The sequence below is a fragment of the Lissotriton vulgaris genome, chromosome 7 (genome assembly GCF_964263255.1).
Source record: "Lissotriton vulgaris chromosome 7, aLisVul1.2, whole genome shotgun sequence".
NCBI lineage: Eukaryota > Metazoa > Chordata > Amphibia > Caudata > Salamandridae > Lissotriton > Lissotriton vulgaris.
In genome coordinates this window covers 567,942,133-567,966,828 of record NC_141695.1, presented here as the reverse complement: position 1 = coordinate 567,966,828, position 24,696 = coordinate 567,942,133, and positions in this window count along the sequence as shown.

Genomic DNA, 24,696 nt, shown 5'->3' with positions numbered 1-24,696 from the left:
TCGGAGAGAAGCGGAGGTGGTTTTGATAGTCAAGATGAGTTCAAGGTAAAGGTGAAAGGTAGAGTACTGGATTTATAAAGTGTAGTGAGTATAAAACTATCTCTCGGTAGAGCTAAATGTAAAGTTCATTAAGGTGCCTCCAGTAGATAATATTAAAACAAACGTGAGGGGGAATCTGGAAAAAATGCTTCTCTTAAATGGTCAACACATTTCTGCCTTCTGTGTTCTGAGCCATTCGTCAGAACCGGTTTTAAACATTCAATCTGTGTTAATAAAACAAAATGTAAAACCTGATGCTGGCCTATTATTGGTAGGTCAGGAGATACCGTCAGTGGCCCGCAATCGTTTTTTCATGGGTCCACCGAGAAAACAACAGCATCAAAAGCATTTTCAACAAAGCATCCAAAAAGAATATCTACTGCTAAAATCATGTGAGTAGATCTGTGTGACAGTGCCCACCTCCAATGTACACACCAGTGCAAGCTTTGGAATCAAATCTGAGCATTCTTAAACTCTATTTGGGAATTCTGCTAACTCTCAAGCCTAATAGGCCGCTTAAGTCATGAAACTGCGTAACATAATAAGTAACAAACAGGGATTATCATGGAGAATAGGAGTCTACATTTAAAGTATAACCAAGTGAAAAAAGTCTGCAAGCTGGGGGAGTGCTGCTTCAGCGAGTATCACACATAACCCATTAAACTCGTACATAATGTCAGCCCAGTTTCAGGGATGTTAATCACCACCATCCGACATGTTATTCTCGAGGACACTCAGGATAAACTAAGGGGCATATTATCAAGAACAGCGTTAAAATTATCGCCACATTAGCGGCAGTTTCCTGCCGCTAAAGCGGCGATAATTTTAACGCTGTTCTTGATAATATGCCCCCAAAACTCATAGGCCAGGAGCTTCGTAGTGCTACGTAGTGCCTAATATTGTCATAGAGGCATATTAACAAGCGGCAGCGATAATTAGCGCTGACCGCTGTTAGCGTTAGGAAATCAATCGCCGGCTGTCGCTGGCGATAATCTCCATGTTAGTGTTGTATTAACGCTTAACGCCATAGTATTCCCAGACACGGGTACCAAACTCCTACCTTGCATCTCATTAGCGAAGTGAGGCTAGGCAATAACAAATCTGGTTGCTAAGCGTTAAAAACCAACGCTAAGTGGCCTTGTTCAAACAGCGATATGGTTAAAGCGGCGATAATGTATTTATCGCCACCTTGCTAATATGCCCCTTAGTACCACTTGTGCTGTATTAGCTCAATGAGCTCAACAATTAGGGATGTTTGCAGCGAAACCAGTACTGGCCAATAAGCTATGTGAGGAAATACAGCTTATACTGCATTCCATTAGTAGCGAAAAACAAAGTGGCCCCTTAGATACCGGGAACGCATCTCTGTGTCCCTGCTGTTTGCGTCTGCGTGTGCCTACCATGCCCGGCTCTACTATTCTTGCTCAGGGAGGGCTATGAACATGAATGGGTTGGCCACGAAGATGAATGGGGCATGGACAGTGGTACAAAGCATTGCAGAGAATTGATATTTATGTACTTACATTGTCAACTTTTCACATTTTATCTCCATAAGTATTAACCAACGAGATACCTACTTCACTTTCCCTGGTTCACCACTGGCTTTATGGAAGGGTAGGGATGCAGCATAGAGACTGTCTGGAGCCTGCTCCTAGCTGTGTGCAGCAGCAGAAACGTTCCTGCTGCTGCACATCTCATTGCAGCTTTTCATGTGTTTTTTTTAATGTCCACTTTGCAGTTTGCAAAGCACTGAAGTTTAATGGTGTGGTGCAGTAAGCCCTCTGACAGCTTTGCACAGCCCTGCCAAATAAAATAATTAAGACTTTCCAATTATTTATCCTCCCTTTCTTTCTATCCTCCCAGTTATGCTAACTAACACACACATCTCAAGTCACCTCCTGAGGCCTGGGTGAGGAAGAGATGCACCATCTATGCCTCCTCTGCCGGCCCATTGTCCTTCTTCCCATGACAATTGACTGGCCTGACTCCGTGGCTCGCTGAGAATCACACTCAAGCTGTAGCATTCTTTTCAGGTTTGCCCCAGCAGTAAATTTGGGCCAGGTAGGAGGGCCTGCTTTTCCAATTCTGAATGGCCTTGGGTGGGGCTGGACCTTCCTTGGGTGCGCCTAGCCCACCCTCTAGAACCTGACTGGTGCCTATCAATTAGAGAATATTAGTAACTCAAGGGGAGGTACATGGGAACCAGCAATTGCCATCAGTTGAATGCCACGGTGTGCGGCTTAATGTGCAGTCAGTTATTCCAGGCAAACCAAAACACAAACTCAAATTGAAACCTTTAACATCAAAAGCATCTCTGTGTGCTAGCTTTATGACGCAATGTGTTTTGCCCATAAGTAAGAATCATCTACACAAACCAGCCCCATAAATACCTTCAGTGAGTCTCCGCATCCTCTTTCTTGACGTGCCCAGGAAGAGGAGAGGATATGTCTCTTTAAAAGATATCTCAATTGCGCTCAAGGAGTGCCCGGCCAATGAGGCGAGGCACTAATGATTCATGGGAGTTGTAGTATTAACACTCCAAAGACGATATGCTCCCCGAAAATTAAATTGAAAAGAGTGACTCACCTATTCATTTATTGCAGGAAGGTTCCTGGAAATTGTGGTGTTGGGGTCACTCAGGACAATAACAGACTATTCTTATAATACACTAGTGCGATGTTCACAGCGAACCCCATAATAATTAGGCCTGAGTGGTAAACTCACCTCCATTTGTGAAGATTACTGTACTCTGCACTCCGCAGAGTGCAGAAAACTCATCTTCACTTACTGCAGCAGCGTTTTTTCCCTGCTTGCACCCGTGGATGGTAAGTTTGGGAGTGCGAGCTGCTGGTCAGGTAGAATTTCTACCTGAGCGGCAGGAAGACCATGCCGAATGGTAGTTCACACTGCACTCTGCCACTTACGCGACTCCGCAGAGTTTTTTTGTCACTTTGCTGAGTTCTACATAGCACAACTCTGTGAACTACGCCCAGGTCTGATAATAATGTTGGGGCACAGGATAGAGGATGCAGCAGCTATGGGGCAAACAGTATGACCTCTGTTTTCATATGTAGACGACGTAATGTCTACAAATGTGTATTAAAAGAATGGATAGTGTATTCCCAATCTACATGTCTACATAGTGAAATGGAGTGATAATTTAAGAAAGGCACTAAGGGGGTGAGGAGGAGCAATTAAGAGACCCTGGCGTAATGGTCAAACACTAAATAATGGTCAAATAGGGAGAACTGATGTGTTTCAGGTAGATACACTTCCGTGTACTCTATGCAATAGTTATCATATAAGATGTCATATGGACAGGTCAGTGTAGGAAGGTCCACGTAATATCATCATTCAATGTATGCAGATGGCTCTTCAATCTGAAGATCCAACATTATTTCCTCTGAAACAGTATGCCCTCTAAATTACACATATTCATAGTATAGTGGGGTTCTTCTATGATCATCAATTTAATGTCATCTTCAGTATGTTTAGAAGCCAGGTAATGTCCCAGTCAGTTTCGTATTAGAATTCTGGCACCTTATTGAGCTGCGAAGTTCAACTACCCTAGTCTTCCTGCCTGTGCATTGGAGTCTACAGGGGTACGTAATAGAATAAATGATCATACTGGTATTGAAAACTCGTGTGGTTATTCAGCACAATGGGGGTCTTCATTCCCAGGTCAATCTGCATAGCTGTTTGTGTCAGCTGGCAGGCTGAACAGGATCTGAATGGGAAGAGACCTTTGACAGGTGTTAATGACCAGAGTGTGTCTTGATTGACTCTGTGTTTAGGTTGTGGTCTAGTATGGACCACAATGTCGTTTATGTTCCTGCTCCATTTCAAGGTGAGCATATGTTTTTCAGAATGACCTTCACCTGTATTAATGATCTGCTAATTTCTGTTGACAGCCTTCTTCAAGGTATCAGTCAGGTGGCTGTAAGTACTCAACAGACCAGTCTGCCTGAGGTGTGTTTGGGGTGGACTTCGAGCAAGGCATCCCTATGGCTGTTCCTGGCTTCTTGGCTGCTCTTTGGATATGTGTTTGAGGGTAATTCCTGTGTTAGACAGGCACTCAGTTCTGTGGCATGTTCCTTGAATTTGTCAATTTTGTGCAGTTTCTCCTGAGTCTTAGAAATTGTCCCACTGGGAGGTTGTTGTGAAGGGCATGTGGATAAAAACTGTGAAATGAAAGCAAGGAGTAATGAGCCATTATTTATTGTATAACTCTAAAAAAAATGTCAAATGTATAATTCTCTTTAGAGTTGCTTATCTTCCAACAACTCCGCAACTACTCACATACACATTAGCCTTCGTACAACCTTGTATATGTGTGAGGACCCTTATTGAGAAGAGCCTCATCCCCTTCCCACCATTATGGAAAGGGAAGTAGATTGAGAAGCTTTCGTTCAGCGCAACACAACAGAGGGAGGTTTCTGTAGCTCCCTATATGTGGTGTTATTGATACCTATTGACTGCAGAAATCCCTCTCACAGACAGTTGGGGAGTGCTGGAAAAGGTGAGGAGCATAGCCTGTCCACCCATCAATCACAAAAAGGATTGGATGTACTTCTGAAATACTGTTATATGAAGACATAATAAATCTAACGTACGGACTAGGTTAGAGTTCACATCATTGGTATTTATTTCAATTAGAATGATGTCTCACCGATTGTTATCCACCGGTTTTAGGGACATACGTAGGAATGGAGAAGATATATATGTTTTGTCCTGAAGAAGGTGGTCCTATTCACCTTAACCCACCGAAACATGTTGATACTATGTTTGATGTTAAATTTGTGTAGTAAAGACCCACCTTCTGATAAATAATGTGTGTTTTTGCTATGTGTTGTTTCTAGGTATTTTCACAAATTAACGTTTTTATGACAAATATGATTGTCTTTTTAGAGTCTTTTACAATTTTAATATCACCAAATCTGTTAGATTTATGCTTTTAAGATTCTTGTTTTTAATTTGTGATCTGATGCATACTTTATTGAAAACTTTTGTTAAATTTAATTTATAGTTGTTTCAATATCCTGTCAATCTGTACCCCCTTCAGGACTGACTCTATGTATGTTAGTAGATGTGGAGTAGTTGAAAGATAAGCGAATCTAATGGAATTACACATTTGACATTTAAATCCTATTCAGTGCCCTGTCCTTTTGGATTGTAGGGACCCTCTCTTTGTATTTCACGTACCTCCAAAAAAAAGCAGTAATATTTTGGGTAAAGTAATAAACCTAGGAATGGTAGTGAATCTTTACTGTATTCAAAGGTAAAGCAGAGATGTGTGTCCTAGTGTTTAGCCATCCTATAAAATGTTCAAGCATGGTCAGGTCTCCCTTCCAGGTTACCAAAATGTCATCTATGTATTTTTTCCAGAGTATGAGATTCATCTGCCAGTAGGGTATATGAGGGTGGTCTCAAAACTGTGCATGTATAGATTCACCATACTCTCTCATCTTGCTGACTCCCATCACAGAAAAAGAGATTCAGAAATATCTCAGAAGATGCTATTGGGGGTTTCCCAAAGTTTCAAGATCCCCAGTAAGTGCCAAAGAGAACTTCAATTAGCTAGAAATTTTAAATCACTAGCGATCACCTATAAGAGTTATAAGAATAAAGACAGCTGGGCAGAGTGGAAAGCGCTTTCTGCCACATACTTCTGGAATACTCCGATGTAACAAGGGGGGCAATTCTTAGCATTTTCAATAGGGTTTTTTGTTTACCATATTACACATCATTGGAAGCACCAGTGGATTTGCAGAGCAACATAAGAAAAGACAGGTTAACAAAGATTTACATTTCATCTGCTTTTAGGCTTTGGCAATATACACCCTCAATCATTCTCTTATGGGATTTGCAGTGGAGGAACAAATATTCTATGGCAAATTCATGCCAAAATGTTGTGCCATGTCTTGGTCAGAGTTTCTGCTCCTGTTAGTATGTCAATGGAAAATAAATGAGAACGGTGTGGATGAAATCACAAATTATAGCAGCTTCAGTCAATATCAGATCGTCTAAAGTACACTACTAGAGTAATCCTTTCCTCATGACCTCTTTTAAGGTGCCTGGCTACATTGTAAGCAGAGTAAGCACAGAACAAGATTGATAATGAAATAAAGATATACCAACATGGGACCGAAATCTAAGACATTTTAATTGCTTCTCTTTCTGGATGGGAAGAAAACATTTTCTAATGAGGAATCATCAGTCTTTACAAATGCAGCAGCCGGCTCATTGGACCACATGTTGTAAACTGCCCAAACATACTAAGGGGCATATTTACTAGAAAATGCTGGAGTGTGGAGCTGCACCAAATCTGGCAGTGCAGTGCTCTGCCATTTTCAAAACTCAGGGATACGCCGTATTTAATACAATATGACACACCCCTGTTTTTTTCCTAGCTCTGGGGCTAAAATCTGCTGCCTAGCGCCAACGTAGGAACCCTTGCACAATATTGATTGTCTGTGCACACGAAGGTGTCCCTTCCTGTGCATAAAAAATCCATAATGGCTATTTGTTACATTTATGTGTGCTCCATTCTGCAGCACACATATAAGTATCAAATCTTCACTATTTAATGATTGCCTATGTGCAGGCAGGGACACCCTACCGCACATAATCAATCATGATTGGCTTTTTGCCTTTTCTATGTGTGCTGCAAAATTCAGCACACATGGAAAAAGTAAAATCGAGGAGCATTTCTCCTCGTTTGCCATTCTAATGCCTGATCTTGTATGGGGTTAGTTTTTGTGGCTGCCAAAGATTTACACATCCTTGTAAATATGGGGCAGTGTCAAAAAGCAATGGGTGTTGCAATTGAATGCCGACAGCAACACCCATTGCATGCCCCTTTGCCGCAGAGGACTGCGGATGGAAGGGGTATATATACAATGTGACGTTAAGCCATGCTTAGTCGCTAAGGGACACCTTGTAAATATTGAAAATCGTGCTACGCCACCAAAGTCAAAAAGAGTGATGCTCCGGTGTCAATAAGGGCTTGTAAATCTCAGAGAATTTACTGTGAGAAGTTTTAAACTAAACATTTGCTTTTCTGAATTCTCTGGGAATATAGTGTTAGTTGTGGAAGAAGAAATTATGTAACTTAGACCAAATCACAGGAATTTGGTGTTACAGATTGTACCCTTTAGCTCTTAGTTAATTGACGACACTCATGCCGGGTAAACATGAGGTGAAAGTCAAATGCTACAGGATTGTTATAAGCATTTCAGGCCCCAGTCAATGGCTGTCAGTTATTGCTACAGCGCCTCTCATACAGCTGGCATCTCAAAAGGAAGAGAATAAGGAGTTGATTTTGACTCCAGTGTCCAGGAGTATGTTGAGGTCATCTGGATGGAGGAGGCCTCGCTTCACTACTTCATGGCAGACTTCTCCTCCCTATTTTTACTACACCATACAGCAGGGTCTCTTTCTGATAATGTTTTGCCTGTTGACACAGCAGGGAGTTGAAGGAATATGGAGATCTGGATGTTAGGCTGTGGTGGTTGTATCAGTTGGGTCAAAGTATAGAACTATTGTTTAACCGAAAGTGTTATCTAACTGGGATGGCAGAGGTGGTTTCCCTATGATTGGTTCACGTCCCTAAATGTGTAGGTTAGCTTGATGGAGTGGATAGTTTAAATAATAATTTGGAGTGAAGTAGTGTGTCCCTGTAGATAGCAGTTCATATCCCCCTGCACCCTTTGTATCTAACTTGTAAGTGACTATCACCATGAAGATAGTCCATCTGACTCAACCATTAGTTTTTTTCTTACAGATAAATGTACAAATTCTTCAGTTAGTTAAATACAAGGTTGATACCAGCCACTGTTACATCGTTTATTAATATTGCTTCTGGAACAATTCTTTCATTGTGTCATGTTTTTGGATGAGTATGATGTCGCGTTGTAGGTATCAATGAGGGACTAGGATGAGAACAATTCCTTTTCCCTGACTTCTCTCAAAATACACAATACAACCATACTCTGTTGAGGATGGACATCAAGTTTAGTATAGTATTGTATGAGTAGAAGGGACAGGCATAAAATTAGTTCAGCTTCCTTTTCCCAATCTACTGACCAAAACCGGATTATATATGTTTATTGACACCATTTGCATGTTGAAGCCAGCTTTCCCATGAGGTCACATTAAACCTCACTCTGAGATCTGCTCTTCCCCAGCAGCTTCGCTGTGCTGTGCTCTGCCTCTGGTCCCACCCAGGCAGGGTTTGAGACCGTGTCTTCCCTTGAGCCCCTTGCTGGTGCCCGTTGCTGCGTTGCCCTTGCTTGTGCCGATATTGTTCACTCTTTTGTTCTCCCTGCATTGCGCCCTTATTGTTGTGGTCTTTACCTAACTCTACTTCCCCTGATATTTTCACTCCCTTCTGGTTTTTTTAACTTGTTTTCCCTGCTTGCGCCTGTGCCATTCCATTTTTCCATTGTGCCCTTATTGTTGTGATATTTTCTTAACTCTGTTTTCTCCCTGATATTTTTCATTCCATTCTGTTTTTAATACTGTTTTCCCCGCTTGTGTCTGTGCCCTTCCATTTTTCCTGTCCTGCTGCTCACAGTTAGCTTCCCCACATTCCCCCAAAACCTCTCCCCCTGAACCGCCCCCGATCCCTCCTCCCATCTGCATGTCCCTTCCCCCTCCCCTTCTAAATGGCGACTGCTGCCTGGTCACGCCGCTTGCGAGTCGAAGGTGCCCCTAAGGCAAACTCTTCTGCACCCGACAGTGACCAGCGCCAGGAACCCTGGACCAGCGAAACCTTCCCAGCCTCTGAAAACCTGCACTTCAAGGTCCAGGCCACCCCCAACACCACACTCCAAGGGACCCTTATCTACAGGCCACCAGGACCCTGGTAACCCTTCACCACCACCATCCCGATTTCATTGCACCCCACGCCATCACCTCAGTGAACTACATACTCATTGGAGACCTGAACTTCCGCCTCGAAAACCCCAACAACCACCACTCCACCTTGTCCTCAAAACCAAAACGGTATATTATTCTGCTAATGGATGGTCTCGACTTTTTTCCGTTATTAAGAGCCATTTCATGAATGTACATTTAATTACTGATTTAGAAAACACTATTCTTAAATGCGTACTGTACAAATGCTCATTTTTCGTGTGCAACCTTATCAAATACATTTTGTGTATTTTGGGTGGGATTGTAAACACATGTTTTAGATATGTTTTAGTGCTTATAATTTAGTAATGTTAAACATAATAAAGTGGAGTGGGTGTTGTATATGAATTTAGGACCCTAGTTTAATTTTCCCGATTCATGCCCATATATAGGTATAAATCACCCTATCCTTATATAGGCATAGAAATCATAACCATATTCAGACTTAGCCTATGCAGTCCAAATACAGCACAACTACTTCCACTAGTTCCGAAAATCTACAACGATTTCTTGGAAAAAAGCGCCTTCAGCAGTCAGGGACTTCCCCTTACTTAAATATTGATTTATCCAAGAACTCATGGAGTTTTCAAAGAACTAAGTCTTTGATGATGTTATTATGTCCAACTTTACATCAAACCAGGCACCTTCAAGGTATAAATATGCCCACCCTTGCCCAAGCAAACACACAGTGGTTTGGAGCAGTTCGACTATCTACTTGTCAGACGCATCTCGCTGCAGCAAGTGCCGAAGGAAGCCGACCCTCCAGCAGACGCACTGAGAGAGACAATGTCTTTTCTCCTGCCAAGAAATCCAGCTCCAGAGTTTCCAAGCTACCCTTGTGGGTTGTTAGGAAATCGAGTCCTGAGAGAGAGATACCAGACCCCCTTCACTCTAAAACCAAGGTACGGAGCTGATTAGACCCTTAGAGAATTCTTGGATTAGATTCTTGGCAAAAGAATACTGAAACTAAGCTACACCTCACTTACTTCTTCCCTTGTACTAGACCTAGGTTAGGTACACCGGGGTAGGCGTATTTTGGAAGCACCAGTTGAGTACTTTTAGTCTTTATTTATTAATGTATGTATTCTATGTATTTTATGGCTTAGAAACCATATCATGCTTTTACAGTATTATTTTATAATACTCTTCGTACTGTACGAATTGTACTTTGCTACCAGTATTACGATTGTAGCAGTTAATTTCCTCTGCATGAGAAAGAAGACTGTTTAATGAATACCCTTTTATTGAAAAAGCCGTCTCTCTATTTTCTCTGCACCTCTGGTGAAACAAAGCACGATTGACTGAGTGAAATAACTATCTATTGTTTCCGCGACTCTAGAGATACATTTCTTATTCTTGGGAAACAAAGTTGTCATGTTTATGCGGTTATCAGAAATGAATCCCTTCTTGTGTATTTGAGAACGTTTCTGGTGACCTCTGAACTAGCTGGCACTCACAATTAAGTCTAGTATATTTGATAGAGACCTAGTAGACCTCAGTCCTACGTCAAATCTATAGGATATATTATTCCAATGCGCTGAGCCTATTGGGAATATAGGACTACACTACTGCCTTGTCTGCCAATAGGACTTTCATCCAGAAGGCCCAGAGTTACTCATGGGTGCATGAAACAACTCTTTCTGTGGTGTCTGTTGAATTTAAACATCATTTAGGGCATGGATGGCATTGGATTGAATTGCAAAATGTGTTTTTTAGGGGTTTTTTACTTTTTTGGTGTGTGTTAAAAAACGCCTTTGTTGGATAAGTGTGTGTGTGTGTGTGTGGTGTTGTTGTTGCGTAACTTTCTAACATTTTTAGCCCTGTGGATTTTTGTTTTTGCTTTTTGTATTAAAGCTGTGTTGTTTAGCTTTCCTACTTTGTCTGGCCATATATGTCTGCTTGAGCTTATTGTATTGCAGGCCGTCTGCTTGTTGTGACTGTGAGTGACCATGTGGCTGGTGGCCATTTGGTGGTGGTAGTTTAGTAGTGTGCTGCTTTCGCCATATAGGCCTGCATGTCCTTCCTTTGTTCCTCTTGGCCTACTGCTTACATCCCCTTTGCCAGCTACAGCTCCCTGATTGACGTGATACGCACATTAACCCCTTCCATGCTTATGACGAGCTCAGCTCATGACCACACCTGTTTTTATTGCTGTCAAGCACAGCAGAGGAATCTCTCAAGCAGCGATGTGGTTAATGCCAAACAGGTTCCACTTCATTACAGTTGTAGTTTTGTTTTTTGTTCTTCTACTTTCCTATCCTTCCTGAGTGTACAGAGTATACCATGAAAGCCCTTGTTGTCAAAGTCTCACAAATGGCTACACTGTTTTTTTTTTTATAACTTAAAGTGAGTTAATAAAATGTAATAATAGAACACTAACAAGTATGACCACCACAAACTAAGCTATGTATTATAGTTGTTTGCTTGTACTAGTAGTAATTGAAAAACAACAACAAATGCAACATTTCACTGATGTTCTTCTGGCTTCTTTGCTTTTAGAAGCACAAAAAGACTGAGGAGGAGGTGTCATAATCACCCGTTGTACTGCCAGACAGAAGTCCTGCTGCGTACCATATCACGTGACGTGTGACCACAGACATCTCTGCAACTTGTGCACCTGCATCCTGCTGACATCAGAAGAAGATGGCCCCAAAGAAAGGTTCCAGGTCTTCCAGTACCCAGAAAGTTGCCAGTCACTGCCACTTACTAAGACTTGTGTGCTACCTAATATGTTTTGTGGGAAACAAAAACTTACATCAGCGGTGTCTGAGGACCAAGCTGAGAGAAGCACCTCCGCATCAGCGCACCCACCCCAACAACCTAGGCCCAAGCCCAAGATTGACGCAGAGGTTGCCAGTCTACTTGCACAAACTCCAACGAGCAGTTACGTTGAAATATCATTATTGCATAGCAGCACCCAATCAACGCAGGTGGAAACTCAGCAGATAAGTGGGCAACAACAGCCAGAGAACAGCCTGAACAACAGCTGCAAAAACAGTTGCAACAACAGCCCACAATCCAAGTTGTTCCTCCTGAGGTAGGGGTAGTTCAGGAAATCGAGCATCCTGCAGAGGAAGAAGAGCAAGCCACTCTTTCAGAAGATCCATTGTCTTCCAGATCCCCAGCAAGGAAAAGGAATGTTAGTCCATCCACTTTTTCTTCAAGCCCCCCTTCTGATGATCTAGATACTACTTGGAACACACCAGCTCCGTCTGAGAGTGAGGCATGCCACGTGACAAGGCTAAGGAAAAGGAAGGTTCCAGAAAGCCTTAGAGTTAAAGAGGAAGATGTAGAAGAGGAAGATGATGACTAGCCAGTCATCATGAAGATCTCTCCCACCCCAGTGGAGATGGAGACCGTTTTTAAAATTACCCCATCCCAAATTGCTGTGAGGGATGTGGCATGGATACTAGCAACATAGGTAACACCAACACGACCGCCAGCTTCCATATTTGCATTTGCAAAGGCCTGGCAGGGACCTATATCCAGCACAACCACCACCTCAGTAGGTAGTGGTACTGTAACTGCACAGAGTCAAATTCCAGGCACACCCTACAGTACATCCGGCATTACAAGTGGCAACTCCAGCAGTACAAGAAAGTTCACCTCCCCAGTTTGGGACTTCTTTTCGGTCAGCAGTAAGGACGACAACATTGCTATATGCTCAATTTGTTGATACGGTGTTAGTCGGGGTAAGCGTGGTACAAACTATGGTACCGGAGGCCAAAAAACACCACATGAGCCAGTGGGGGGTGCACCTACTTAGCACATAAAAAAGTAATACTGCACCCATTGTTGTTGGTGGGGACGAAGAAGTAGAAGAAGATATGATCGTGGTGGAAGGTGAACAAGAGGGAGACATTTCTCTGGTACACAAAGTAGCCCTGGCCCCAGCAGTGTAATGGTACTGCCCACATCCTCAGCAACATCTAAGTGGCACAGTAGTAAGAGTCAGGCTGAGACACCAAGGCAACAGAGTACTGCAATGAAAAAAGTGCATCATTGAGCCTAACTACGTTCATAAAGTCACCTGCATCAGCTGCACCAGAAAGAAAAAAATCCAGCATATAACTGTCAGCATGCTTAGGTCGGAGTGGCAGTACAAATGCAACCAGCCAACGTCACGTTTGTAGAATGCAAAGTTGGCTAAAATGTTAGCGCTGGACCTTCTCCCCTTTTCTTTTGTGGACAGGGTGGGTTTCCTTGAATTTGTGACAGTCATCTGCCCAAAATGGAAGGTTCCCAGCCGGTCCTATTTCGCCAGAGTTGCTGTCCCAGCACTGCATCATGATGTGCTGGAATTGCTTGACCAGCTTTGCAACAGAGTGCTTTTCACAATATCCACCTGAAAACAGACATGTGGACAAGTTGCCAAGCCACTGATTACATGTGCATCACTACACCCTGGATCTCTTTTGTAGGGGTTAGAGAAAAGATATCTGAAGCAAGTGTTGTTGACATTCCATGCAGCCATCGCTGTGCCTAAGTTAAACATCAATCACATATGGGTATAGGAGGCAAGATGGTGTCAAAGTGATCGGCCGCTAAAACACTGCTCCGTGGACCCTGTCCCTGTAATCGCCTGTAATCGCCAGATATATCGCCCGATGTCCCTGTCCGAGTGTTTGAGTGAACGATGATGGATATTCAAAGATGTTCAGTTCTCTGCTAAGTAATGATTATGTGGTGAAAAGGACTTTCTAAGGAGTTTACCATTTGACCGCTCTTTTTACCCTCTTGGTAAACCGACTCCGATGAAAAACAGTGTGCTTGGCTAAGCGCAGAGTGATTTTGCTTTTTAGCCACAAGTTACAGAAGCCACGAGCCACGAGCTACGAGCAGTCTCAAGGCCGTGGTTAACCCACCTTTCTCTCCAGGTCTCAAGGCCTCCGATGTCTCCGATGTCTCCGATGTTGATGTCTGGCGCCCCGATGGTTGGATGTGGGATGTACGCTCCTTAAGTCTCTGACGATCGAATCAGGCTGAGAGGCTGTGAGGCGCGTTGAGCTCGGCTGTCTGGCTGTGCCTAGCTCGACTCACAGCTCGCAGCCCACTGCATGTTGAATGTTCTCCGGCTCTTTTTCCAACAACCGGGCTGCTTCTGCTGCCTCTGCTGCTGTGGCTGCCGTGAACAGCGTCCTTGATGGTCTGACGCGCTGCGGCTCTGTCAGTCCTCCTCTGCCGGCCTGCGCTACTCCGTTGCCGGGGGCAACGCGAGAGAGACGCTGGTCAGCCTTCAACGCCGCCTGCTCTACTCGGCCAGTGCTACAGCCTGTGTCCCACAGAATCCACAGCATCTACAAGATTAAAGCTCGTGTAACCTGTAGTGGGTTGTGGACCTGGACTAGACCCAAGGTTACGAAAGGATGGCAAGTCGAGCTACGAGTTGAGGCCCATTGTGAGCAGGTGGAGAGAGAAGGACCAGGATTTTGACCAAGACAAGCACCAACCCAAGTAAGAATGACAGGGCAGCGGGAGGCAGGGTGAGCGCTAGACGATAATCATGCAGAGGTTTTGCACAAGAGCACACAATGCACCCAAGGTACCCAAGATACCCAAGGTACACATAATTTACTGAGCACAGTGAGCACACAGAGACGACACAAGACAAGGGGGTCCAAAAACAAAGATGACAAAGACAAAGACAAAGACAAAGAGAAAGAGAAAGAGAAAGACAAGGACATGGAGGGCCTGGATGCTAGTTATAAAATAGAACTGCTCACTAAGAAACAATTAAAAAGGTGAAATTGGCTGCCAAAAGCAGTGGGCAGTCAATTGAGCCTCAACCTAAGATCTCCAACATTTTTATCCCAATGCCCAGGGAAAGATTGAACACTTCTGCCAAATCTGAGAAACGGAGGGCTGAGTTAGATATATCAGCAACCGAAACAGCCAAGGCCAGCGAAGTACCTGGAAAAGTAATAGCAGAAGCAGAAATGGTGATGGTAACAGAAGTAGAAACAATGCCAGGACCTGCGGTAATCTTGGTAAATCAAGTCTTATCCCCTCTCCAGAAAAATACAGCGACCACAAAAGCAGCTATATCCGACACTGAATTTAGACCAAATACAGGCCCAGATCTCGACCCAGGCACTATAAAACCAACCTCAGAGGTAACATCGGAGATAACCTTGGACATGAATATGGCACAAGAAGGTTCAGGGGAGCTATTGTACTCAAATCAAATTGTACTTTCAAACCCATCCTCGCCCTCGGCCAAAACTCTCTCTCTCTGTAAGAGATTACAACCCCAAGCTACCACTGATGATTCAGATTCAGACTCTGAAATATATGAAACAGGCGTTTCTACATCAAGTGAGGCACAGAAACTAGAGCAATCAAGTGCAGAATCTTTAAATTCTCCAGATCCAAACGCAAGGAAACTGATTGAGTCTTTGCAAGACATTACCCCAAGAATGAAACTGGAAAAAAAGAAAAGAAGACAAAAGAGACAAAGTAAACTAATGTATGAAGATACTACCGACCAGGGGAGTAATACAGATCAGATTGACTATAGTCGGAGAAACCCTCTGCAAATCTCACGACCGAATCAGACCATAATGTATGTTGTTCGGAAGATGGTAAAGGGATCGACCCAAAACAATCTGACAACGATGGTTGCACTGGAAAGCAAGCTGAAGCCTCCCTGAGTGATGTCCTATGCTCTATTCAGAATTTTCAAAAAGACGTTAAACTGGACAATAAGAAAAACCACATCGCCATCCAGAAGCTACAAGGAGCAATTAAAAAAAAGGGTCACACTTGCTTGGAAATCTCCGATAGAATGACCTCGGTGGAACTGCGTACAGAGAATCTTGAGAAGGACGTCTCCGGTCTCCAGGCTCAGGGAAAAGAACAGGAGGGAATTGTAAAGGATCTGATGCTGAAGGTTGATGATCAAGAAAATAGAGCCAGGCGCAATAACTTACGCTTTCATGGAATTCCCAAGGGAGCAGAGGGGAACGATCCAAGGGGCTTCATGACATCTTCGCTCAAAGAAGCATTTCCGGAACTGCAATCTTGGGAAATGGACAGAGAAATGCAGCGCGCACACCGCTTTCCTTTTACCATCCCAAAGCGACCTCATACATCAGCACAAACACAAGCACAATATCCAAGGGCATTGTTGGTATATTTTGGAAACTTTCTTTTACGCGAAGCTATTTTCGATCTTGCACGGCCCACCAGTAAAAGAATGCACAAAGGCTTCATGTTCTTCACCCGACCAGATTATGCTCACGCTACGGTAGAACACAGGTGGAAGCTGAGACAAGTTTTTACTCCCTTTGAGCAAATTGGCGCTACAGTTTACTTGCAGAATCCTGCACGATTAAAGATAATTTTTAATGGTGTTACTCGAAGCTTCACTAGTGAAATCCAGGCACAGACATTTCTAAAGGAAATTTCAGACTCAGGAAAGGTCAAATCTAAAAATAATCGGAGCAATAAGAAAACATAATTGTACAGCATAACCCAAAAGAAAAGAGACAGCCACAATATCCAAAGAACATGGATGGGAGGAGGCTGAGTAATAAAGAAGAGGGGGGAGAAAAGACTGAACAAACAATTGTAATATCTCTGCATATATGGATATTTGCAAATGGGTTCCTTCAGAATCAGGAAGCCTCAATGGGTGGTAGAGGGCGGGCGGTGGGTTCGTGTGGAGGGGGTACAGGGTTTTGTCGGGGGTGCACAGGGGAGGGGGAAGGCCTACAGGCATGGATTCATGGCAGGGACCTTAGTCAGGGCTTTAATTAAGATTTATGTTTCGGAATCTAAACTCATAACAGATAGAACTTGCAACAAAAGAAGGGTCATTAGAACAGGCAACATTTCACAATTGGGTAAGGTAAAATCTAGTCACATGAATGGCTAAATTAAAAATATTAACAATAAGTATCTGCGACCTCAATGATCAGAGAAAAAGACAGAGAATAGCATTAGGCCTCAAATCAATTGGGGCAGATATTGTTTGTCTTCAAGAGACACATGTGGAAGGGTCACAAATGCATCTCCTAAAAACACTTGGGTATAGATTGGTCACGCCGACAAACCAGACAAATAAAACACGTGGGGTGGCTATTTTGGCAGGTGGAGGGGGCTCCAATTTACAAAATCAGCCGCCGATAAATTGAGACTGTGGGAAATTACGGAGTGTGTATATGGCGGGGGAAAAAAGTTAACTATTTGTTCGGTATATGGGAGTGTTACAGACGACCCAGACCTATTGGAATTTTTATCTTACAAATTAGTACATTGGTCACCCCCAATGATTGTTTGTGGTGATTTTAACCTAAATTTACCATCTGACTGGTCGACGGGGCACAACTTTGTATATCAGGGTCGGAAACCGAAAGTATTCAGAGCCCTAGAGGTATTATGTAACACACATGGGATTACGGACTGCTGGCAGACGAAATTCCCAAATATTTCGGCCTTTACTTTTTTTCTCACCAGCATTCTAAATTTGGCAGGTTGGACTATATATTTGCCTCCCATACCATCATAACCAAGTGTTCAATAGATCAATTACCTAGGGTTTTATCAGATCACAATCCCCTAATAGTAAACATCGATATGAATGAATGAATGAATACGTTTTTATAGAGCGCATGGCTACCCTTAGGCATCCCAGCGCTATTAGACCAAAGTGTTACCCTAGACCCTCAGTTGAATAGAAGTGTCTTCAGTTGCTTCCTGAAAGCAAGATGGTCACCTACATGCCTGATGTTGTCTGGCAATTTGTTCCAGCATTTGGCAGCCAGAAAGGATAGTTGACGACTTCTCATTCGGGCTCGCTTCACCCTAGGTACTACAAGCAGATTACGCTGGTTAGATCTTAGTGATCTGCAGGATTGATGACAACGAAACAAAGGGTGAAGGATATTAGGACCTTCATTCCAGATGGACTTGTGTGCCATACACATGATTTTAAACGTGATTCTCTCATGAATCGGCAGCCAATGGAGAAGCCGCAGTGCAGCCTTAGCAGAGCTGCGTCTAGGTATATTCATCAGCCGCCGCGCTGAGCAGTTCTGCACTGATTGCAGAGTTTGTATGGTGCCTGCAGGGGCCCCAAAGTAAACCGCATTTGCATAGTCCAGCCGTGAGAGGATCAACGACTGGACCAGCATGCGTCTTGCCTGAAAGGGAAGGAGGATCAGGACCTTCCTAAGGATCCTGATCAGTCCATAACAGGTCGCTGCCACCTTCTTTGCCTGGACTTGAAAGCCCAAGGAAGAGTCCAACCATACCCCAAGACTCTTTATTTGGGTCTTGGGTGGGGGAGGAGGACCAAGACAATCAGGCCACCAAGAGTCAAGATTAAGAGGGGCTTTGTGGCCCAACAGCATAATGTCTGTTTTTGACCCGTTAAGTTTTAAGAAGGAGGCAGTCATATAGGGAAGCTGCTACACAACTGCAGTAGTTGGACATTCGAAAGGGCACTATTATTAAATGAAACATACTGTCAGCACATTGAAAGTTGGATCCCAAAATGTCTTAGCTATAACCTGGGTAGTGCTCCGTTAGAAATGGTTTGGGACACACTAAAGGCGGGAATCAGGGAAGAAACCCTTAGATTCTCAATCTAAAGTAAGCATGGGCTGCAAATTCGTTCCACTCGCGGAGTTAGCGGATTTTCTGCGATTTCGTGATACGTGAATCTCGCGAAATCGCGGTAAAATCCGCGAATCAGCGGGGACGAATTTTCAGCCAGGCACTTACAGGGTTACAGCAGCAGGTGCAAAAGTTGAAGCTAATTTTTTGTAACCTTTTACAAAAGGGTTACAAAGAAATTAACTTCAACTTGGGCACCTGCTGCTGTAAGCCTGTAAGTGCTTCCTGGCGCCTCGTTGCCTACTTGCAACTATTCTCTGACTCTGCTCTGACCCTTGAAGTAGGGTCAGAGAATAGTTACAAGTAGGCAATGAGGCGCCTGTCACGAAAATTAAACCTCAACAGGAAGCACTGACAGATATAAAAACAAGCATTTGCAATGCAATAGGTCTCGCATTAGGAAAGTTTGAGCTATTGGTCTTGTAAATGACAATTATTTTTATTTATGTGTTGGTTTTGAAAATAGCTAAATTAATAGCTTTGTCATTTACCATGCCAATAGTTATAACTTTCGCAAATGTGACACCTATAGAATTTGTAATGCAACATGTTTTGTATTTATGTGACTTAGCTGTATTGATATTACCAATTACAATGGCTTTTAATTTTTTTAAATAATAATACTTAAATAAAAATGATTTTAATTTATAATGGCAATAGCTTAAACTTTTGTAAATAACTTTTGTGAAGATTATGTTCAGTGTATTTTATTGTGACGAAAATCCAAGAACAGAAGTGAAATATTAACATCTTTTTGTGACATTTGTAATAAAGTTTGAAACATTGAGAGAACATATTTGAACCAGTTGTTGTTGAATGGTTGTGCAGATTGATGCTGGGGTGGCGCTGAGTGGTGCTGTGGTGGTGATGAGTGGTGCTGTGGTGATGCCGAGTGGTGCTGTGGTGGTGCTGAGTGATACTGGGATGGTGCTGAGTGGTGCTGGGGTGGTGCTGAGTGGTGCTGTGGTGATGCTGAGTGATGCTGTGGTGGTGCTGAGTGATGCTGTGGTGGTGCTGAGTGGTGCTGTGGTAGTGCTGAGTGATAATGTGGTGGTGCTAAGTGATGCTGTGGTGGTGCTGAATGATGCTGTGGTGGCGCTGAGTGGTGCTGTAGTGGTGCTGATTGGTGCTGTTGTGGTGCTGAGTGATGCTGTGGTGGTGATGAGTGATGCTCTGGTGGTGCTGAGTGATGTTGTGGTGGTGCTGAGTGGTGCCGTGGTGGTGCTGAGTGATAATATGGTGGCACTGAGTGATGCTGTGGAGGCGCTGAGTGATGCTGTGGTGGCGCTGAGTGGTGCTGTGGTGGTGCTGAGTGATAATGTGGTGGTGCTGAGTGATAATGTGGTGGTGCTGAGTGATGCTGGGGTAGCGCTGAGTGATGATGTAGTGATGCAGAGGGCAGAAAGGCACAAAAAGCAGTCTAACATAGGGCAGAAGGGCAGAAAAACAAGGGAAAAACGAGTCTAACAGAGAGCAGAACGGCACAAAAAACCAGTCTAACAGAGGACAGAAGGGCCGAAAAACAAAGGAAAAATGAGTCTAACAGAGGGCAGAAGGGCACAAAAAATGAGTTAACAGGGCAGAAAGGCACAAAAACGAGTCTAACAGAGGGCAGAAGGGCACAAAAACGAGTCTAACAGAGGGCAGAAAGGCATAAAAACAAGGGAATAACAGGGGGCAGAAGGGCACAAAAAACGAATCTAGCAGAGGGCAGAATGGCAGAAAAACAAGGGAAAAATTTTCATTGTGCGCCGCAGCTCCGCCACCCATGGTGCACCGCATTTACAATGCGGTGCACCATGTGGCAAAAACGGCACAGATGCGTTACGCATCTGTGCCGTAAAAGCAATGCATTTCTGGAGCTTGCGACGCAGCTCCAGTAATGCTCTGGGGGGCCCTATCTCCCCAATGCTGCATCAAGCCTTGCGCCTGCTTCAAGCAGGTGCAGGGTTTTGACGCAGCATTGGCCTAAAAGTGACTGAGTGAATTCTTGTAGATTTCACTCAGACACTTTTAGGAGGCGTTCCTGCGGAGGAACGCCCTCCCCTGCGCCGGAACGCCTCCTGATGGCGCAGGGCTTTACAACGTGTCGCATCTTTCAGATGCGTCACGTTATTAACACCCAGCACCATGGTGCATCTTTTGTGCTGCCGCTGCGTCACTAAAGGTCTCGGTAGAGGGTGGCAGTGGTGAACCAGAGGGTGGCATGGGTGAACCAGAGGGTGGCAGTGGTGAACCAGAGAATCGCAGTGGTGAAGCAGAGGGTGGCAGTGCTGAACCAGAGGGTGACAGTGGTTAACCAGAGAGTGGCAGAGGTGAACCAGAGGTGCTGTGATGAAACAGAGGGTGGCAGTCGCGAACCAGAGGGTGGCAGTGGTGAACCAGAGGGTGACAGTGCTGTACCACAGGGTGGCAGGGGTGAACCATAGGGTGTTGTGATGAACCAGAGGGTGGCAGTGGTGAACCAGAGGGTGGCAGTGGTTAACCAGAGGGTGGCAGTGGTGAACCAGAGGTGCTGTGATGAACCAGAGGGGGGCAGTCGTGAACCAGAGGGTGGCAGTGGTGAACCAGAGGGTGACAGTGCTGTACCAGAGGGTGGCAGGGGTGAACCAGAGGGTGACAGTACTGCACCAGAGGGTGGCAGGGGTGAACCAGAGGGTGCTGTGATGAACCAGAGGGTGGCAGTGGTGAACCAGAGGGTGGCAGGGGTGAACCAGAGGGTGGCAGTGGTGAACCAGAGGGTGACAGTGCTGTACCACAGGGCGGCAGGGGTGAACCATAGGGTGTTGTGATGAACCAGAGGGTGGCAGTGGTGAACCAGAGGGTGGCAGGGGTGAACAAGAGGGTGGCGGTGCTGAACTAGAGGGTGGCAGTGCTGAACCAGATGGTGACAGTGGTTAACCAGAGGGTGGCAGTGGTGAACCAGAGGGGCTGTGATGAACCAGAGGGTGGCAGTCGTGAACCAGAGGGTGGCAGTGGTGAACCAGAGGGTGACAGTGCTGTACCAGAGGGTGGCAGGGGTGAACCAGAGGTGCTGTGATGAACCAGAAGGTGGCAGTCGTGAACCAGAGCGTGGCAGTGGTGAACCAGAGGGTGGCAGTGGTGAACCAGAGGTTGACAGTGCTGTACCACAGGGTGGCAGGGGTGAACCATAGGGTGTTGTGATGAACCAGAGGATGGCAGTGGTGAACCAGAGGGTGGCAGGGGTGAACAAGAGGGTGGCAGTGCTGAACCAGAGGGTGGCAGTGCTGAACCAGATGGTGACAGTGGTTAACCAGAGGGTGGCAGTGGTGAACCAGAGGTGCTGTGATGAACCAGAGGGTGGCAGTCGTGAACCAGAGGGTGGCAGTGGTGAACCAGAGGGTGACAGTGCTGTACCAGAGGGTGGCAGGGGTGAACCAGAGGTGCTGTGATGAACCAGAAGGTGGCAGTCGTGAACCAGAGCGTGGCAGTGGTGAACCAGAGGGTGACAGTGCTGCACCAGAGGGTGACAGGGGTGAACCAGAGGGTGCTGTGATGAACCAGATGGTGGCATTGGTGAACCAGAGGGTGGCAGGGGTGAACCAGAGGGTGGCAGTGGTGAACCAGAGGGTGGCAGTGCTGAACCAGAGGGTGACAGTGGTTAACCAGAGTGTGGCAGTGGTGAACCAGAGGTGCTGTGATGAACCAGAGGGTGGCAGTCGTGAACCAGAGGGTGGCAGTGGTGAACCAGAGGGTGACAGTGCTGAACCAGGTGGCAGGGGTGAACCAGAGAGTCGCAGTGGTGAACCAGAGGGTGGCAGTGCTGAATCAGAGGGTGACAGTGGTTAACCAGAGAGTGGCAGTGGTGAACCAGAGGTGCTGTGATGAACCAGAGGGTGGCAGTCGTGAACCAGAGGGTGGCAGTGGTGAACCAGAGGGTGAAAGTGCTGTACCAGAGGGTGGCAGGGGTGAACCAGAGGGTGTTGTGATGAACCAGAGGGTGGCAGGGGTGAACCAGAGGGTGGCAGGGGTGAACCAGAGGGTGGCAGTGGTGAACCAGAGTGTGGCAGTGATGAACCAGAGGGTGGCAGTGGTGAACCAGAGGGTGCTGTGCTCATACATGACCGCATGGGTAACTTCGCCATGCAAGCAGCCCGCGAACACGCAAAAAGCCCAGTGAACACTCAAAAAACCTGTGAATACGCAAAAAGCCCGCGAATACGCAAAAAAGCTAAAATCCACAAATTCACACAAATTCGCGGATTTTGCGGACTTCGAATTTGATTTCGCGGATTTTGCGGAACGCAAATTCGCTAATTTCACCCATACTTAATCTAAAGCAACAAAGAGGTGAAACAAAACCTCAAAAATTTACAGGAGAATCTAGCATTAGAGGAGGAATGCCTTATAAGAGCAGTTCAGGGGGCACAGATATTGAGGGTGCAGCAAGAGAAGTAGCCATGTCAAAGAATAAAATAACAGTAAATGCAATAGAAAAAGCCACCTTGAATAGAGAGAAAATTTACGAATTAAAAGAGCAGGTAGGACACCATCTAGCTGTCCGAACAAGACAACAAAGCTCAGAAAATATAATCAGAAATTATGAATCCCTTAAATAGCCTTACACAAGACCCCAAAGAGACAAAAAAACAATCTGAAATTGAGGAATACCTGGACACAGTCTTGGGGATAGAGCTTCCCCAAACAGACCAATATACCGCAATGGGTAGAAATTCTTCTCTCAATTAACAGCCTCTCACCTGGAAAAGCGTCCGGTTTAGACGGGATCCCTACGGTATTTTACTCTAGATTCCACAAGCAATTCAAAGAGATCTTAACAAAACTAATGGCTCATATTTTCCAAGGGGGGCGGTCACCCGAATCCTGGGCTCATGCTAACATCATTGTATTTCCCAAAAAGAACAAAGAACCCACAGAGTTAGGGGCTTACTGCCCAATCACATTAACAAATAGTGATTCCAAAATTTATTCTAAACTATTAGCTAGTAGACTTGCGCCAGTAATCCATAAAATCATCTCAGTCAGACAACACAGATTCATACCGGGTAGATCTACTACTGATCATATACAGAGGGTGATCACACTCTTTGACATAGCAGAAGTTACAGGAGACCCTATGGCTCTTATATTGTTAGACGCGGAAAAGGCTTTCAGTAGGGTCTCCTGGCAATACTTATGGACTGCTATGTCGAGGAGTGGGATCGCGGATCGGTACATCAACGTGGTGCGACAGTTGTATGTCAACCCGGAAGCTGTGGTTATGATAAACGGGGAACTCTCAAACAACATAAAAGTGACCAGAGGGACAAGACAGGGTTGCCCTTGTTCCCCTCTATTGTTCACCATATTTATAGACCCTTTCTTCCGTAGGCTAGAAACCAGCTTATCTATAACACCAACAAGGGCTCCTAATGGAGAAACTAAGACCTTGGCATATGCGGATGACACAGCAATTGTTACAACCAACCCGTATGAAGCAGCTAGCTCAATGGAAGTAGAAGCTAGTAACTTTGGGAAAATATCTGCTTACAAATTGAATCCAAATAAAACCCAGATTATAATCAACAACAAATGCAACTACAATGACGCTCGGATAGTGGACAATGCACTATACCTAGGAGTTAACATCACCTCAAATCTAAATGACCTGGTTAAACTAAAATTAAACCCACTGATAAAAGAAACAGAAAAGAGCTCAAGTGGACTTAATAACTTACATCTAACAATCATAGGAAGATGTAATTTAATCAAAATGCAATTTTTCCCCAAATTTTTATATTTTTTTAGAACCATTTGTTTAAACTTTGACCAACACATTTTTAAAGAAATTGATAATATTTTTTCTCGTTTTCTGTGGGGGGATAGTAGGTCACGAAGAGCCCATAGATACATCACTTTACCAAAAGAACGAGGAGGTCGTGCCCTACCTAACTTTAAAGGTTACTGGTGGGCCACAGTTCTCAAATATAGCAGGGCACTTCTAATTCCAAATCAGGAGCCCGTTCAAGAGGGGGGGGGTCCAACTCCACAGGAACTCATTCTAGGCAAAGCAACAGGGGAACATCTCTGGAGATTGACATATGATTGCCACTTAACAAAGTTCGGTCCAAAACACTTAAAGGAATCTATAGTGCATGGAAT